The sequence below is a fragment of the Pisolithus orientalis genome (genome assembly GCF_024613125.1).
Source record: "Pisolithus orientalis strain OTSU chromosome Unknown F5J12scaffold_140, whole genome shotgun sequence".
NCBI classification, from domain to species: domain Eukaryota; kingdom Fungi; phylum Basidiomycota; class Agaricomycetes; order Boletales; family Pisolithaceae; genus Pisolithus; species Pisolithus orientalis.
Window position 1 is genome coordinate 26,367 of NW_026260921.1, and position 17,867 is coordinate 44,233.

General features: G+C 45.4%; 1 non-coding gene across 1 annotated transcript; it reads left to right on the top strand.

The window, feature by feature from the left end:
* Positions 1-3,214: 3,214 nt before the first annotated feature.
* Positions 3,215-3,288, top strand: F5J12DRAFT_t224. Its single transcript has one exon. It is a non-coding gene; the product is annotated as a tRNA-Phe (tRNA).
* Positions 3,289-17,867: the final 14,579 nt, after the last annotated feature.

Genomic DNA, 17,867 nt, shown 5'->3' on the forward strand with positions numbered 1-17,867 from the left:
CACCTTAGGACTCTCTGGACACATCATTTGCCATGTCATCCACCTCTGTGCAATTTTCCGTACTGCCTGAACCTATCCCTCACTCTCTAGCCCTATATTTGTCGCCAGCATCCCCAGAACTCACCCATTGTGTCTGTCCCTTGCCAACATGAGTGCAGACATCAGCACTGCTGCCCTCTCCATTACCCAGCTCACTGCCTCCAACTATACTGCCTGGTACAGCAAAATGAAGGCCTTCCTGTGCTCTAAAGGACTGTGGACCATTGTCAGTGATACTGAAAAGCACCCTCCTGTCCCTGAAAGTGATCTGTGCCTCCAATGGGACCTCAGAGTGAACCAAGCAGCTGGAGCACTGTATCTAGCCATCTCTGGTCACTTCAGAACCCTCATTGAACCTGTTGAGGATCACCCAGATCTCATTTGGTCAACCCTGGCTACTATCCATCTCCAGGAGCCTCCCAGTGCTACATACCAAGCCCCCATACCTTCCAATTTGCTCCAACAGACCATGACTATGCATAGGTGGTGTATACCCAGCCAAAACCTGCCCCCAATTGCTGAGTTGGCTGGAAATGCAAGTTTTTGCTCCACAGATCCCTCCTCACCTCTCTACCCTCTCCAACTCGATGCAGATGTCCACTGGAATGCAGATGCTGGTGCCACTGCATATATGACCCCTCATCGCCACTGGCTGCACAATTACACCCCCAAATGTGTCCCTGTGAGACTGGCAGACAACAAATTGGTATACTCTGCTGGAGTTGGGTCTGTGGTGTTTGTACCTGTGGTCAGAGGCCAGAAGCGTCGCCCTGTGGAGATCACCAATGTCCTGCATGTCCCTGACCTGTGCAACAACCTGCTCTCTGTCTTATATCTCTGTTGCAACAGGGGCTTCTCTGCTAGCATCAATTCTTCACAGATATCCTTTAGACGCCCCCCTGGGCCTGTCCTCTTCATTGCAAGAATTATGGACAACAATAACACTTTCCTGGAGGGGGAGACACTCCCCATCACTGAATATGCCTCTGCTGCAACCACCTGCCCTCTAGCCCTGGACCTCTGGCACAGAAGGCTTGCCCACCACCATGTGGCTGGTGTTAAATCGCTTCTAGAGTGAAATTTGGTCACTGGCATGACCCTAGACTCAAAGTCCTCCCCCAATCGAATCTGTGAACCATGTCTGGCTGGCAAGATGCATGCAAATCCCTTTCCTAGCTCAACTTGGCATGCAACCAGGCCTCTGGAACTCATCCACAGCGATGTGCATGATGTAGGCCATGTCTCCTTCTCAGGATATCAATATTGGGTCACTTTCATCAATGACTACTCATGTTTTCACTTTGTCTTGCCTCTCAAGGCCAAATCTGAAGTCTTTGATGTCTTCCAGAGGTTCAAGGCATTTGCAGAGAACCAATCTGAGCAAAAAATCAAGATTTTGCATGATGACAAAGGAGGGGAGTATATGAGCAAGGCCTTTGAAGATTTCACATTGAAATGTGGCATTTTGTGCCAGCACACTGTCAGGAATCACCCCCAGCAGAATGGAGTTGCAGAGAAAGCAAATAGGGTGCTATCTGAGCACATCACTGTGATGCTGGACAAGTCTGGGTTCTCCAAGGCCTTCTGGGGTGAGTGCCTAGCTGCCCTGGTCCATGTCTGGAACAGGTGCCCCACTGAATCTCTCCAAAATGTGACCCCATATGAGCTATGGCATTGAAGGAAGCCAGATGTCTCCCATCTTCGAGTGTGGGGCTGTACTGCCTATGTACATGTCCAGAAAGACAAGAGGCACCCTCTGGAGTCCCACACAGAGAAATGTGTCTTTATTGGCTATCCAGAAGGTTACAAGGGCTGGAAATTCTACAATCCCACCTCCAAGCACACCATAATCTCAGAAATGGCTGACTTTGATGAAAGGTACTTCCCCCTGTCCAAGTGCCCTTCCTTACCTTCTCTGGACGCTTCACACCCACCCAATCAACCTCCACCTGCACCTCCAGCTTCCAAACCACCTTACTACCATCCTCACCCAGGTTCTGACTCAGAAAGCAACTCTGGAGATTCCCTGGATCATGGGGGGGAGATAGAGCCTCTGGAGCCTCCAGCAGCTGATCCAGTGCCTATCCAGCCTCTCCCTGCTCAACCAGCTCAAGATGCACCACCTCCTCACACTCCATCACCTGCACCACCCTCAAGACCTCCTAGTCCTGTTGGCATAGGTGCCAGACTGCCCAGAAGGTGAAGACAGAAGCCCAGAGAGTGGTGGAAGCTCTCCCCTGCTCAATTGGAGGACTCTGGTGATGAAGGAGACTCTGATGATGAGTTGGCCATGTCTGCAGCCCTGCCAGATGAACCTCTTACATTTGCAGAAGCCATGAGTCGCCCTGATGTGGAAAAATGGCACAAAGCAGCCCTGGAGGAGTTGGCAGCTCACCAGACAAATGGGACTTGGAAACTTGTCCCTAGACCCCCTGAATGCAAAGTCATTGGCTCCAAGTGGGTATTCAAGGTCAAGAGGAATGCTGATGGCTCCATAGATTGCTACAAGGCCAGACTCGTTGCAAAAGGCTATAATCAGTGCCCTGGCTTTGATTACCTCGAGGTCTTTGCTCCTACAGTGTGCCTTGCCTCTGTCAGAGTGGTTCTAGTTCTTGCAGCTCTCCAGGACCCTCCATCTGTGCTCTGTGGACATCTCCCATGCCTACCTGAATGGGGAGATGGACTGTGAAGCCAGTGTCAGAGACTGAAGAGAAAATACACTGGGCACACACAACTGCTAAGTGTGCAAAAATGGTAAACAAAGGAAAACAAACAGTCACAACATACCATAACACTGTATAGTGTAGGAATGCAAACTTAGAGCATATTAGTGTAGCATATAACAGTAGAATAAATGAAAATGCGAACAGAGGTGCAGAGGCACCACTATAACAGTTGGAGGTGGATGGAGGCTAGGGTGTTCCAGATCTGTACAGCATCTACATGTGTCCTCTGCTCACTAGAAAGCACTATGTAAAGCTCCCCAGCTGCCCTGTCCGCTCTAAGGTCCCACTTGGCCTGAGCTTCAACTTTGGAGTCATCAGGGCGATTTTCCAGACTGCTGACAATGGTCCAGAGCCCTTTTGTGTTGCAAGTGTAGTACTCCAGCACTCAGCAATGCTAGTCCCTACTAGCACTTGGTGGTTAAACCACACCAAGTAAGCCTAGATACCTTGACCAAATAGCTCAGTGGTTAGAGCACCTGGTCAAAAACCTGGGAGGTCCAGGGTTCAATCCCCTGTCTGGTTGCATTTATTGCAACAGATGCCAGATATGCATGGGAAACATCAATAGAGTGAAGATGAAGGTCCTGGAGAGCTGCTAGGGCCAGAATGACTCTGATTGATGAAAGGCAAGCTGTAGGAGTGAATACTTCAAGGTAATCAAAGCCAGGGCACTGGTTTGATCAACTTCTGTCAGATGCTAGGACTAGGTGCATCAAGTGGGAGTTCTTAATGTGCAGAGGTGCCCAATCAGGGGGGAGTGTTGTTGTTAGTGCCTGTGCACCTCAGACTAATTTCCCAGGTTCCCCACCTTCCATATTAATGATGTGTTCACTTATTTTCCTCAGTTGTTCTTTGTTTGTCCAGTGTTCACATTTTCACTGTGCACAGAGTCTCTTGTTCTTTAGTTACTGACTCTGTGCACATAGAGTGCTGAGTATTGGGATATCTTAACATAAAGATTGAGTAAAATACTACAGACAACATACCTGGTGCACAGTGTAAGAGACTGAAGGAAAACTTCACTGGGCACACAGCAGTAAGTTCGCAAAAATGATAAACAAAGATAAACAATAAACAGGAACAAACCAAGGTCACTTAGAGTGAAGCCAAGTGACCAATGCTAGTTGTAGGATTAATAGGAAACATAAGAAAGTAAGAAATGCAAACTCTGAGGTGCACAGGCACCTAATGTGAACAAGTAGAATAAATGACAATGTGAACAGAGGTGCAGAGGCACCACTGTAACACTGGGTCATCCTGTACAGCATCCACATGTGTCCTCTGCTTGCTAGAGAGAACCAGGTAGAGTTCTTCTGCCACTTTGTCTGCTTTGAGGTCCCATTTGGCTCTAGCTTCAGTTTTGGATTCATCAGGGTGCTTTTCAGTGCCACTGACAATAGTCCAGAGGCCTTTGGTATGCAGGACAGCCTTCATTTTGCCTTTCCAGGTGTTGTAGTTGGAGGAGGTGAGTTTGGTCACAGAGAGTGATGAGTGGGATTGGTCCTCAGCCATAGATGTGATTTTTGGAAGTCAAAGATGAGGAGGGAATAGATGGGGTGAGTCTCAAAGCTGGGACATGAGGAAATCGCAACAGAGGGTGAGGGAGTGGGTGTGTGGCAGGTTGAAAATTTGTGCAGAGGTGGATGACATGTTGTATGACAGGTCTGGACATTCTAGAGCGCAGGGCTCATAACTTGTTAAAATATCCCACAAAGTAGGCCTTGTGCCCAGTGTCAGAGACTGAAGAGAAAATACACTGGGCACACACAACTGCTAAGTGCACAAAAATGGTAAACAAAGGAAAACAAACAGTCACAACATACCACAACACTGTATAGTGTAGGAATGTGAACTTAGAGCATATTAGCGAAGCATATAACAGTAGAATAAATGAAAATGCGAACAGAGGTGCAGAGGCACCACTGTAACATGGTCATGACACCCAGTCACCCAAGGGTAAACTTCACAGTATGTTCTGACTCACACTTGTGCAAGTCACTTCATCATATCTAGGTCCTGCTCAGCCCTGACCCATGACTTTGCCCATCAGGACTCATCAGGATACCTCTCCTCTGACTCTGGGGCCCAACCCAGAGATCTCTGCTGAAGCAGAGAGGTAACCAGTGTGCCTTGGTACTCTGCACACCCTGGGTTGCATTACCCCCAGTACTATGTTCCTATGGTTGAAACTCAATGCATCCATTCCCTCATTCCTGACCTCCTGCCTGCCACTTGTTTGTGCCTGACTCCAGACCAGCCATGTCAGCCCCTGAGCTGGACTCACCATCTGGACTCACCACCAACCTGGACTCACACTGAGCCCACTTCCAAGTTGGAATTACCCTCCAGACTTGCCTCTGAGCTGGCCTCAACAACCAGGCTCACTTCTGTTAGCTCCCCCAAGCTGTCTCTGACCCCTTGCTGGTTACCTCAGTCTTCATCCTTGGTCTTTACCTCAGTCATCCTAGCACTCTATCCCAGCAGTCTTGGTCCATATCTACTGTACTGGACACTGGAATCATGTCACTCATTTGACCTCCTGACCCCCCATTATTGATCTCTGGACCTCTGTGCACCTTCAGTGCAGTCCCCAAGCCTGGACTTGGCCAGTCCCAGCCCTTAACACCTTCCCTGTTCCCCATTGGCACTCAGCTTCAGCAGTTTTTGGGTCTGGTCTCCACACTTGGCCATTGCTACACTGGCCTTGGTGTTAAGATAACCACAATCTGAGGCCACTTGTGCCCAGTGCAAGAGACTATATTATTGAGTAGAATAATACAGGACTTTACCTTGTGCCCAGTGTAAGAGACTGAAGAAAATTTCACTGGGCACACAGCAGTAAGTGTGCAAAAATGATAAACAAATATAAACAATAAACAAATGCAAACCAAGGACACTTAGAGTGAAGCTAAGTGTCCACTACATGTCTGTAGGGTTAGATAGAAGTAACACAAAGGAAAAATGCAGTCTGAGGTGCACAGGCACCTAATATGAACACTTGGAGCCCTGGACCCCCTTTCTGGTCACCAGACTGTCTGTTACTGGCCTGCCTGGCCTTGGTTTCACTTGTCCATGCTCACCTGGACTTGCCTGAAGCTGGTTTGCCACTTCTCTCACCCTCCTACCCTTCAGTACTGGCCATTCCAGCCTTGGTCTCAGTTGGCCTCTTCACCCAGACCTCTGTCACAACTGTGTCCAGACCACCCTAGACTGGCTGTACCCCGGTCTCAACTGGTCTCACCCAACCCTTGCCCTGGTCCTGGCCTTAACCCTTCAACCTAGAAACATGTTAGCTCTTGAGGCACTGCAAGGCAGTGCCCAATTGAGTTGTCCACTCAGTTGGTACCAGGCTGGTGTAATATACACAGCAAGCATTTTACAATTTTCTTTGTACAAACATAGGGGAAAAAATCTTTGAAAAGATACTTTGTTTTATCTCATGTTCTCTGCTGAAACAACTGGCAATAATGTTGAATTTTGAAAGGTGTTTCTGACAGAAAACATGACACAGTGGATTTCCAATGTTTTATTGGTGAAAAACAATTACCATGACCCACCACCAAAAACCAAAAACAATCATCAAAAAAAATTATTAGTACTGCTTTCTACATGTTATGCAATACATTAATCAAATACTTTACCACAAAATAATTTAAACACACTGATCATTGAAGAACATGTAATGTTACATAGAACATCAAAAGTAAATGATATATGTTTTGTATGTGATAATAATAAAAAACATTTGGCCAAGTCTTTCAATGTTCACCTGACAAAAAAAACAGAACAGCAGTTCAATGTTTTCTCTAAAAACATGACATGCTAAACTACAATTTTTATGTACAAGAATATGGTACTGAGAGCATGCCAAATGTTCTAGGTCAAATTACAGTATCTTATCTCCCAGAAAACATGATAAATAAATAATGTATTAAAATATCCTGTTCTACCACAGAATAACTGTGAAGTAAGCATGTTATATGTAGAGGTGTTGTGAAGGTTCTGAGCTGTTTAGGTTCATTTGTGGGCATGACTGCCTTGTGCACAGATCCAAGTTTGTCTCTCTTTGACATTGTTTCATAGGTGAATCAGGCCTCTTGCTGCTCTGCTCTGCTGTGCACTTAGTCCCTCAGTAGCTTGTCAGCATACTGAGGTCTATCTACAGATTCCACAATTATATCCTAAAATAAAAGATGAAACACATAAAACAGTACAATGTATCACTGATAAAATGACTCATCCAGTTCTTTCAATGAGGACCATGGTGGGTCTGTCATGCACAAAATATCCTGTTTGACAGTTGTGGACAGACAAACATGACAATTTTACTCATTGAATTATTCCAATATGGCACAACATTCCAGGGGTGTTACAAATGTATACTAGGCATATTTAGGACATAACATTGCAATCTGCATGAGCCAATTTTTGTTATACTAAGTTTTTGAAATTTTGACCCAAAAATGTGGCCAGCCCCCAAAAGAATTCGTAAAAATCCTGGAAAAAGTGGAATAAGTAGCATTAGCCTAGTACAGTATGATTGCAATGTCAGGGTACAGCTGTCACACTAGTGAGGAGCAGAAAAAATTGAGCAAGTCTGAGGTTTGTGGTCATGTGAATTGCTGATCTTAGACAGAGGAATGCCCTTGAAAACCCACTGTAACATGCAACATGGTTGGTCTGCATAACCAGAGCTCAGCTGTTGTTGAAACAGGCAATGTATCATTCCCTGATACACCCAAATCTGACAAGGATCAGCACACAAGCAAATGCATGAGGACATGATCTCATGCTCCCAGCCCTGAGGCAGAGGATGAAGAACTGGAGTGGAAATGCACCAATGTACTTGACAGTTTGAAGTTTACAGTCAGTGAGAGTGAGTCAGAGGATGAGCTTGAACATGATGATGTCACATTCCAAATCATGGGTGTTGGTGAGGCTGATCTCTGTGCTCAGTTGGTCAACCTTGCCATTAGTGCTGGGGATGACCCTCTTGGTGAGACATGGTTACCTCTGAGAGAAGCAAAGTGTGCTGCCCAATGAAAGCAGTCACTCAGATGCCCCAAGGAATACAAGAAGGGTCCTGATGTCCATCAGCTCTCACAGAAAGCCATGACATTCATTGAAGTGGTTCTTAATCCTACCTTATATAGGGTCAATAACAGGTTACCACACCCTAAGTACCACATTCAATCTAACCAAAATTTTGGCCACCCTAAAAAGTCATGGGAAAAACTTTGGACCACCACCATTCCTGGAGATTCTCCAGAGCAGCAATTTAATATGGTTGGAGAAAATGTTTTCTCCATAATATATATATATTATACATCAAATGAAAGGGTAGCTGGGGTCCAAATTGGACTTTCTCCAGGCCAAATAGACCCCCTTGCCAGGGTGAACCTGGGATTTCCCCAGGCTAAATAGACCCACTTACCAGGGTGAACCTGGGCATTCCCCAGGCTAAATAGACCTACTTTCAAGGTTGATCCTGGGATTTCCCCAGGCTAAATAGACCCACTTACCAGGGTGAACCTGGGCTTTCCCCAGGCTAAATAGGTCCATTTTCCCAGGCCATGGCAAGTTGGAAGCCATTCTTACAGAGTGACACAACTTGAGACCATCAATTATGGCACTTGCATTGGAATCCTAGGTGATCAGGAGGATTCCTTGAAAGGCAGGGGGGATGGAGAAGATCAGACAGCAGGTGAGTGGTACAGGGGGAGAAAGGGGCAGGGCAGATGATAGAGGAAAGGGGAGGTAGAATGACACCTTCTGCATATGACATCAGAATCATCTGGGTGTTAACTCTCAGGAAACATCCCCCTGACCAAACACTCCACTCATCCTCATGCACTCAAACTAACCTACCCTGTGCTTTAGCTCACCCTGCCCCTCATGCTTCTCTCACAAGATGATGGAAGACAGTTTGGACACCAACAAACTCCCATGATGAAGTCAACAAATATACCATTGAAAAAACTCTGTGATTTTCAGAAGTTGGGACACTACCATCTCCTCTATGTCACCAGGAAAATCACACAGGTGTGAGAGGATGGAGACAAGGAACATGAAGCAGAGGGTATTGTCCTATGAAAGAATGAACTGTTGAGTGGCTCAAACACTAACAACACCACAAGGTATATCAGCAGTTGGTGTAAAGGACAGAGAAGGTGATCCTCTAAGTGCATACTCCATGTCCTGCTGGGGATTGAGTCTATGTCATGTTGGGGATGCTCCTTGTCAAGTGTGGGGATTCTCCATGTCATCTTGGAGATTACCTATGGCCTGTGGGGGTTCTCCATGTCAACTGTGGGGATTCTTCATGACCTGTGGTGATTCTCCATGTCAAGTGTAGGGATTCTCCATGACCTGTGGAGGTTCTCCATGACCTGTGGAGATTCTCCATGTCAAGGATGGGGATTCTCCATGCCATGTTGGGGATTCTCCATGGCCCACTGGGGATTCTCCATGACCCACTGGGGATTCTCCATGCCATGTTGGGGATTCTCCATGGCCCACTGGGGATTCTCCATGTCAAGGGTGGGGATTCTCCATGCCAAGGGTGGGGTTTTGTGATGAAGCAACTTCATTTAAGTCACACAGGCATAGTCTGTTCTTGTAGGAGTAAGTCTTACAGTCACTCAGGAAGAACTGGCCAAAAGTCTCTGTTTGAGGTAGACTGGGGAGCAAGTACATCAGTAACTATGGTTTATATATGTTCAGAGTGTGGTGGGAGACAAACAAGTACCTAAAAAGGGAGGTATAAAGGAAGAGAAAGAAAAGGGGACATAAAACATTATTATTCTGAGGCATTAATGGTCATGTAAGATCATGAATTATTACATTTGCCCTCCTGACCTTCGACAAGAAGGTTAAATCATTTAGTTTGTTACCACACTATCCATTGGAGTAGCAGCTGTGTAGATCATAAGTATAATCACAGAGAAAATGAGTATGATAGTCCAACCTGTGGATGGACCAGTGGTCTCTGAGCTGGTAGGGGTATTCTGAGATCTGTCGATGGTAGAGTTGATCTCTAGGTTCTGTAACATGGCATTGACATTTGCTGAGTAGTTATTGAACTTGTGGAAGGGGTCGCAAGGATTATTGGATGAGAAAGATGCATTGGGCTGAGCTGGGGTCTGAGAGACATCTTCAAAGGGTTGATTGCAGAAATTGCAAGAATGGTTCTTGAAGAAGGTAGTTCTTCCTTGCTTGGGATGACCATGGTTTTTGCACCCTCCACCTTGACCCCTGGGTGCATAGGGTTTGTGTCAACAGTGCCTTGGATTACCATGAGACACATTGGAGTTGTGGTATCTGCAGCAAAATGGTCAAAGATTACCTGAGTTAGGTATCCAGCTTGATTGTTACCATGTCGAGTTGAATTTCTCTTGGGCTTCACTGTTTGAGCTTGCCTGAATGCAGGAGGAAGGGGGTATCATAGATACAGATCAGGATCATCTGCATGAAGGACACAGAAGTTAACATAACTGGGTGGAACAACATCTCATTTGATGTCAAACAAGCCATCACAGATGGCTGTAGCAGTGATGCAGAAATGTTCTAGTTTGAGTGGCATGAAGTGCATGTTTGATTGTGGGGTGCTGGTTGACTGGGTATTCATAGTTCACTTTTTAAATGTTCTTGGGATCCTCCTGGGGGTGGTCCTTGAGGCCAAGGAGTAATCAGTGGACAGAGCTGGCAGAGTTGCCCAGCTGTTGCTCATGGTGATGTTGATGGTGTCTAGTGCTTCACAACAGGCAGCACAATCAAGTGTGGATATAGTGAGTAGAGGTAGCTCTTGTGGAGCATGGTCACTCTGGTTCCTGGGTGCAAGGTTATCAGCACTAGGTACATTCAGTGCTTCTAGGTATTGGGTGAACACTTCAAGGTGTGAGACCTCATGGAACAGGAGCCAAACCTTGTCACCACTTGAGTATTCTACCTGAAAGAGGGCATCTCTCCCCCTTCCATGGTGATCTGTAATCCACTTGACCAAGAGGTGTTTGGTTTTCCCAAGGCTGATTATTTGAGGGAGTTGTTGCCTGGGGAAGTGTTGATCATCATTAGGGACATGCAGATGTAACAGGCTGGCATGAAAGGTGGGGTGCATGCTGTGCTGTTTGAGGTCATTTGGCAAATCAAGCAGGAATGTGTTGTTCCGGTAGTCATCTAAGATCTTATAGGGGCTGATAAACTTAGGTGTGAGTTTTCGAGCATGCCCTTTAGGTAATGCTATGTTGGCTGTAGATAGGTATACTAAGTCACCTTTAACAAATGGCATGTCCCTATGTTTCTGGTTTGCCATAGTAGTTTGTTTTATACACACAACAATAATTGAATCATGGGCTTTCATAATGGCATTTTTCATGCACTGGGCAAATATTCTTACACTGGGGAATTCTGAGTTGGTTTCCCAGATCATGGATCTTGGTGACTGCCCATAGTTTAGCATAAATGGGGTAAACCTGGTAGTTTCTGACTGAGCCAAGTTCATTGCAAATTCAATTGCTGGCAGTTTCAATGCCCAGTCTTTCTGGTTTGGGGATATGCATGCATGTAGCATCTGAGTGAAGGTGTGGTTGGCCTGCTCAGTGCTTCCATTGGTCTGTGGATGAAAGCTTGATGACATTCTTCATTCAGTGCCTGTCAGCTCATTTAGTTTATTCCAGAATGTACTCATAAATAGTGAGTCTCAGTCACTGATAATATTCCAAGGCATTCCATGGTGCTTGTACACTCTGTCAAACATTACTTTGGTGATGTCTTTGGCATGGTAAGTCTGTTTCATAGGGACAAGGTGTACCATGACAGTTAGGTAATCAATTATGACAAGTGTCATATCAAAGGTTCCATTGAGTGTACATGATTCCAGCAAAGGGCTGACAAAGTCAATTCCAATGGTTTCCCAGGGGTAGGTAGGGACATCTAGCATCTCCAATAGTCCAGAGCTGGGATGATTGCTGGACTTAGAGGTCTGACATAGTGTACAGGATTTACAGAATTCATCTACATCAGAATTGATACCCTTCCACCATATGTTGTCTTGCAGGTAGTTGGTGGTTTTCCCTGGCCCAAGGTGTGCTAAGATTGAATGTGTGTGTGAGATCGAGATCTTGCATAAGTGGCAGGAACCTATGGTTATACCAGGAATACAAAGAATTTGCTGTCCTTTGTCTTTCAGGTAAATCAGACTGTTGTCTACTTCAAAATTTTTGTAGTTCTTAGGGTTTTTAACAATGTCAATAAAGAATTTATCCTTATGGTATTGATGGTGTATGTCCTCACATATGTCTAAGTCTGACTCTGCCATGGTGACTAATTCAGGCAATGAGGTTGGTACCTGTTCACTGGGTGTGTCAGCCATGATGTCATCGCCTGGACTGTTGTCAACATGTGTCATAGGTATTTTTGTCCTGGCAGGTGTCTTGGGTACTGTTGGCACATCAGGTGATGTGTCAGGCTTTGGCATACTCCTGCCCTCCAGTGATCATGTTGGGTCACCAGGTAACTTCAGGATCACTCACTTCACATTAGGGAATGCTTCCTGTGCACTAGACTGACACCTTGTTGCTCCCAGGAAGATGGGTGAGCCCATGTACAGTGGGGTGGTAATCAAGTTCAGTAGCAGCATTGAAGGTGCATGCTCCTCTTCAGCACTGACATATTCTGAGGCTGATCGTACTGTCCCCTTAGGTTCATCTGAGTATATACAGCTCAGTGTGTTGGTGATGACATTCATCTTGCCTGGTATATGTATGATCTCAAAATCAAAGTTGCCCAATGTTTTGAGCCACCTAACCTGCCATGGGGACAGCTTTTGTTGTGTCTGGATCCATTCAAGTCCTTTATGGTCAGTGAATATGTGGAATTTTGTGCCTTGCAGTAAGTGTTGGAATCTTTTCAATGACTCAACTATAGCTAATAGTTCCTGTTCATGCATGGGGTAATTCTGTTGGGCTGGGTTAAATTTACCAGACCAAAATGTGATAATGTTCCCTTTTTCCATAGTTTCTCCCTGCCAAATTACACTGCTTCCACCTGACAGGCACCACACCACAAGACAAGTTTATTGGGGCATGTCCTAGCATTGTTCATCATATCTTGCAATGCATATGTACTAACTCCTTTACTAGATCAAATGCCCTTTGTTCTGTGAATGACCAGTGCCAAGGAGTGTTGGCTGCTGCTGTCTTGTGCAGGTGCCCAAGGGGTATGCAAACACCTTTGCATCTGGGTGCAAGATACCTGACTGCTCTGATGAAGCCCATGAGTAGGTCTTGTTAGTGGGTGTTCTCCAATTAATGATTTTATCTACTTTGTCAGGGTCCATTCTAATACCATCTGCATCGATCACATGTCCCAGGATTCGTAATTCATCCACAAAAAACTGCAGTTTGTGTTCACTTAGGTAGAATTTGTGTCTTTGCAGAGTGTCAATGACAATTTTAACATGCTTTACATGTTCTTTGAGTGAGTCAGAGTAGATCACTATGTCATCCAGGTAGACATCCATGAAGATTCCTATGTATGGTGCAAATATGTGGTTCATTAATGACTAATAAGTTGTGCCTGCATTGCAGTTGCTGATCTGCATTACATGACTGATCATGGTCCCATTGGGTGTTGTAAATAGCATTTTGGGAACATCCTCAGGAGTGATGTGGATCTGCTCATAAGCATCCTTGCCATTGAGCAGGGACCCATAGGGGTGAGATATGATGTTGCAGAGGATTGCCTCCATGTCTGGTAGTGGGGATGCTAGTTTCCTGGTATTTGCATTTCATTCCCTCATATCTATTACCATTCATAGTCTTAGTGATCCATCCTTTGTGGCCTTTTTTAGCATTAGCATTGGGATTGCATTTGTACTGCTGCTGAACTCCCAATGTCTGGTTCAAATATAATCATCACACTTCAAGCGCCAAAGGGGCTCAAGAGGTTCAGGGCAATGAGATGGTTGCCATGAATATACTTTATTTTTGTCAATCAATGGAATAACATGGTTAATATCACAGAGAGGGGGAAGGAGGGTTTCAATGGCTTCTTTGCATATATCCCTCACATATGCTCTTAGTTCCTCTTGGCACCATTCCTTTTCATCTGCCAGCAGCTTGGCTGCATATGACTCAAGCGCAATTGTTTGTGGTCCTCAGACTGGCAGTGAGTTATTGCTGCAAACAGTGATCTGAGATGGGTTAAACCCAAGTAACACTTGATGTTGAAATAGGAATGGCATACCTAAGATTAGGTCATATGAGTCAAGGTTTGTGACATCCAGTACACACTTCTCATGAATATTCTGGTACAAGATCCAGGGTGTTGTGGTTGCTTTGACCTTTCTGTGCAATCCTGAGACCACAAGCTGGAGGTTCAAGGGCTTTTTGAGTAGATCAAGAGGAAGTTGTAGTTGGTCTACAAGTGTGGTAGAGATAAAGTCAGAAGGTGATCCTGAGTCAAGCAGTGCTTGACATGGCTTGTCATTAATGCAGACTACAACAATAGTGGTGCTCAAGGTGGCTTTGGAAGCACTCTGGAAGCACTCTGGAAGTGGCAAATTTGAGAGCAATGCCATGATGGAGTTTGAAAATTATGCCTCCCTATCAATGACACCCTTGATGGTCTGCTCACCTGCAGTCACTCTTATCAAAACCCATGGCTTCATTGAGTGGACAAACTCATTGAGGAAGGCCTTCTGTAACTGTGACTACTGGTGGTGGATTGTCCTCACAAGTACCTGGGAGTGGGAGTAAAGGGAAGGGCCCAGCATCCAACAAGCAGCTGGTGGCTGACTCCTCGATGGAAAGTACCCAGCCAAAAAACATCAATTGGGATACTCCTCATACTGAAATACTTGTCCAGTGGCTTCTTAGCCATCCTGCTAACTGCAGGATTCTTTTCAGCAACAAAAACTCAGGTGACTTACCCCCATCATTATCATCTACTTCGACTGAGAGACTGGTGGGACACAACAGGAAGGAGGTCCAAGTGATGATCACCCAAGCTGTTTTTGAGGATGACAGTGTCTACAAGGACATGTACACAGCGAGTGCTGCCAAGTTTCAAGTCAGTGTGGGCAACCATCTCAATACATGAGTCTCTGATCATCTAGGCTGAAAGTGAGCTATCAAAAGTGCTGTGTGTGATTCAAACAGTCAGGGGAAGGCATCATACCTGGCCATCCAAAATTTGCCAACCTTCATGGTATGTTACATGACTGATGTACAAGAATGCAGGGGCTTATGTGTACATACAGATGTCATTCTCAACAGTTTTCCTTGGTATGACAACTTACATTCCATTTGGCAGGGGAACCCATCATTCAATCCCAAGCCCTTCAACTCTGAGCCAAACAAAAACCATGCAGAGGGCTTCTTAGTGGTTATCCAAAACAAGATGCTTGGTATGAAGAACATTTCAGGTTCTGGGGCTGAGATTGCAGGTGATTGCATGGGTGTGGGGGGGACAGTGGGGGAACTCGAGGAAGCTGAGGAGGATGTGCCATCTCAAGCTGGTGGTGAAGTCACTAATGAGGGCAAAGAAGATGGTGGAGCTGGGTTTGATGAGGCAATGCTGGGGTTTGGGGATGAGCAGACTGGTGGTGATGAGCACCCCAATGTCAACATGGACTCCACATCTGTGCAGGGTGATGAGGTATGTTCATGTTCATTCAGAGCAATGTTAATGAAATTTTACTGATAAGTTATTGCTAGTTACAATGGCCTTCAATGCCAAGTGACACTCATTTCCCCTCTAGGTTCTCCCTCCTGTGAAGGGGTCATATGCCCTCATCAGATTGCCAAATTGCCTTCTCTCAGTCTTTGCCATATCTTTTCCCCCTCCTTCATCTGCAAGTATTGCCTCTATGACAACATCTGACTCCTCCAGTAGCTCTTCCCAAAAACCTAGCCAGTCCCTCTGGGACTCATCATCAAAGACAAGTTTGATGAAGCCAAGTTCGATGCTAACTAAACATGGCAAGTCTCAGCTTCAAGACCAGGTCATCAACTTGAGTCATGAAGCTGAGTCACTAGTGGCTTCTTCTTCTTCTGGGAAGACTAAATGCTATATGATCAAGATGGAATATCTTCATAGGAAGGAGGAATTGATGAAAGAGCAGGCAGAAATGGCGACTAAGATGGAATTGGAGTTGGAGGTGAAGAAACTTGACATCCAGCTGATGAAGGCCCAGGAAATCACCTTCAACAGTGAGGCAGAGATGCTTTGCCTCAAAATCAAGCTTGTGAAACTCATGAAGGCTGATTCGGACACAACCCCTCCTACTGCATAGGTTTATCTTGTCATGGCCAAGTTTTTACCCACACTTCCCCACTGTATCCATCTCTGGCATGTTCCCACTATGTACTTGTGTCATATTCATGTTTCCGCTATTCTCTCACAAGATGTACATATGGTGAATGTATTTTTTCATCTTGCTAATACTACCGTCTCCCACAACTGCCATTAATGGGTTCATTCCCATCCAAGATGTTGAAACAACTGATCCAATAGCTTTGCTTGAAATCACTGACCAATAGTCTCCACAGCCTCCACCACAGCAATTCTGTCCCCATCATCAAGGCCACTTCCTTCGTTGACCACCCAGTCAGTTGAATGCTCAATTGTATTGTCCATTTCCTCCTCAAACTGGATGATCATGTTGTGTAGGATGATGCAACAAAGCACCCAGTAAATTGTGACTTTCATATCTTTCTCTGTCTGGATTTTCAGGCACACTTCATGGAGGCTTTGAAAGCGCCCTTTCAAGGCAGCAAATGCATGTTCAACTCATACATGGATCTTCCAAAGCTGTCAGCCCATGTACTGCAGCAAAACTAGGTGCATACCTTTGAAAGGTACTTGTTATACACATTCTGATCTTGAGATAATCTCCCACCTTTAGGTTTTTTGAAGGGGACAACACACCACATCTCCAATGGGTATGCACTGTCCGCCCATGTCCAATGATTGTGTGGAATCAATTGCATAGGGTTTGAAGTGATGTGAGTCCCCTGGAAGGCCCACACATCATGGATGCTTCCCGGATGTCCAAGTCTGTAGTCCACAACAAGAAGATTGTGCAGCAAAACAATAAGCTATCTTGGTAAGTTTCTTCTGCTGTTCACACTCAGCATTTGAGTACACACCTGGCAGTTCAACGAGTACCTAGATTTTCTATCATAGAACATTTCCCCGAAGATATGTGGTTTCTCAAAGAGGGGAATACTCGAACCATCAGCAGCAAACACACCATTCCTCCAGGCTGAACAGGTGTGTGACTCAGTGAAAACCCGTGCTCTTTCCATCTCCTGCGAGTCTTCAGATGGAATATTGATGAATCTATCATACTCATCCAGTATAGCTACCATCACATGGTTCGTACAATTGACAACTGAGCCAATGCTAACACTGGCCCACTGTGCTACATCCTCAGGTGATGCTGCATTTCCATAATGCCCTGCACAGAAAAGGAAGATTGCCAACTGGACTGTGACTGCCAGCTGATGGTTTGTGGAATTGCTTTGGAATATCACATGTCCACTAATCTGATCCAGAATGCAATCAAAAATTGGTGGGTCTACATGAAGGTGCTTTTGAAACAGGTGGGGCCAATGATCTGCAAAATGTTTGAGGAGGCACAGCTGAGATGCCCGCATCATTGGCATCTCAGGTCTCTCAAGGATACATGCATGCTCTACTTCATCTCTGAGAGCTGTGATTGCATTTAGCAGCCAAGCATAATGCCCATCATGCTCAGCTGTGGAGTCTGTGTCATTGGAGGTGCTGGATTTGAAATCTGACAGGATTGGAGTGACTGGCGATGGTGGAGTGATGAAGAAGAGAGTTGTGGGGGAGCTGGAGCCTGAACTCAGCAACATTGACATAGATTCCAAGCTGCTACTGTCAACTCCACATTGTGCATTTTCAAGCCTTGCTATCGCAACATGAAGGCTAGTCTTGTCCAGCTGTTTGAGCAGATCTTGGCAGACAGATTTCTGGGGCATCTGGTAGCTCTTGGATGATGGGTAGATGTTTATTGATCATGTACAATGCATTAATACAAGTTTGATATGTTATTTGACATGTATCTTCCAGGAT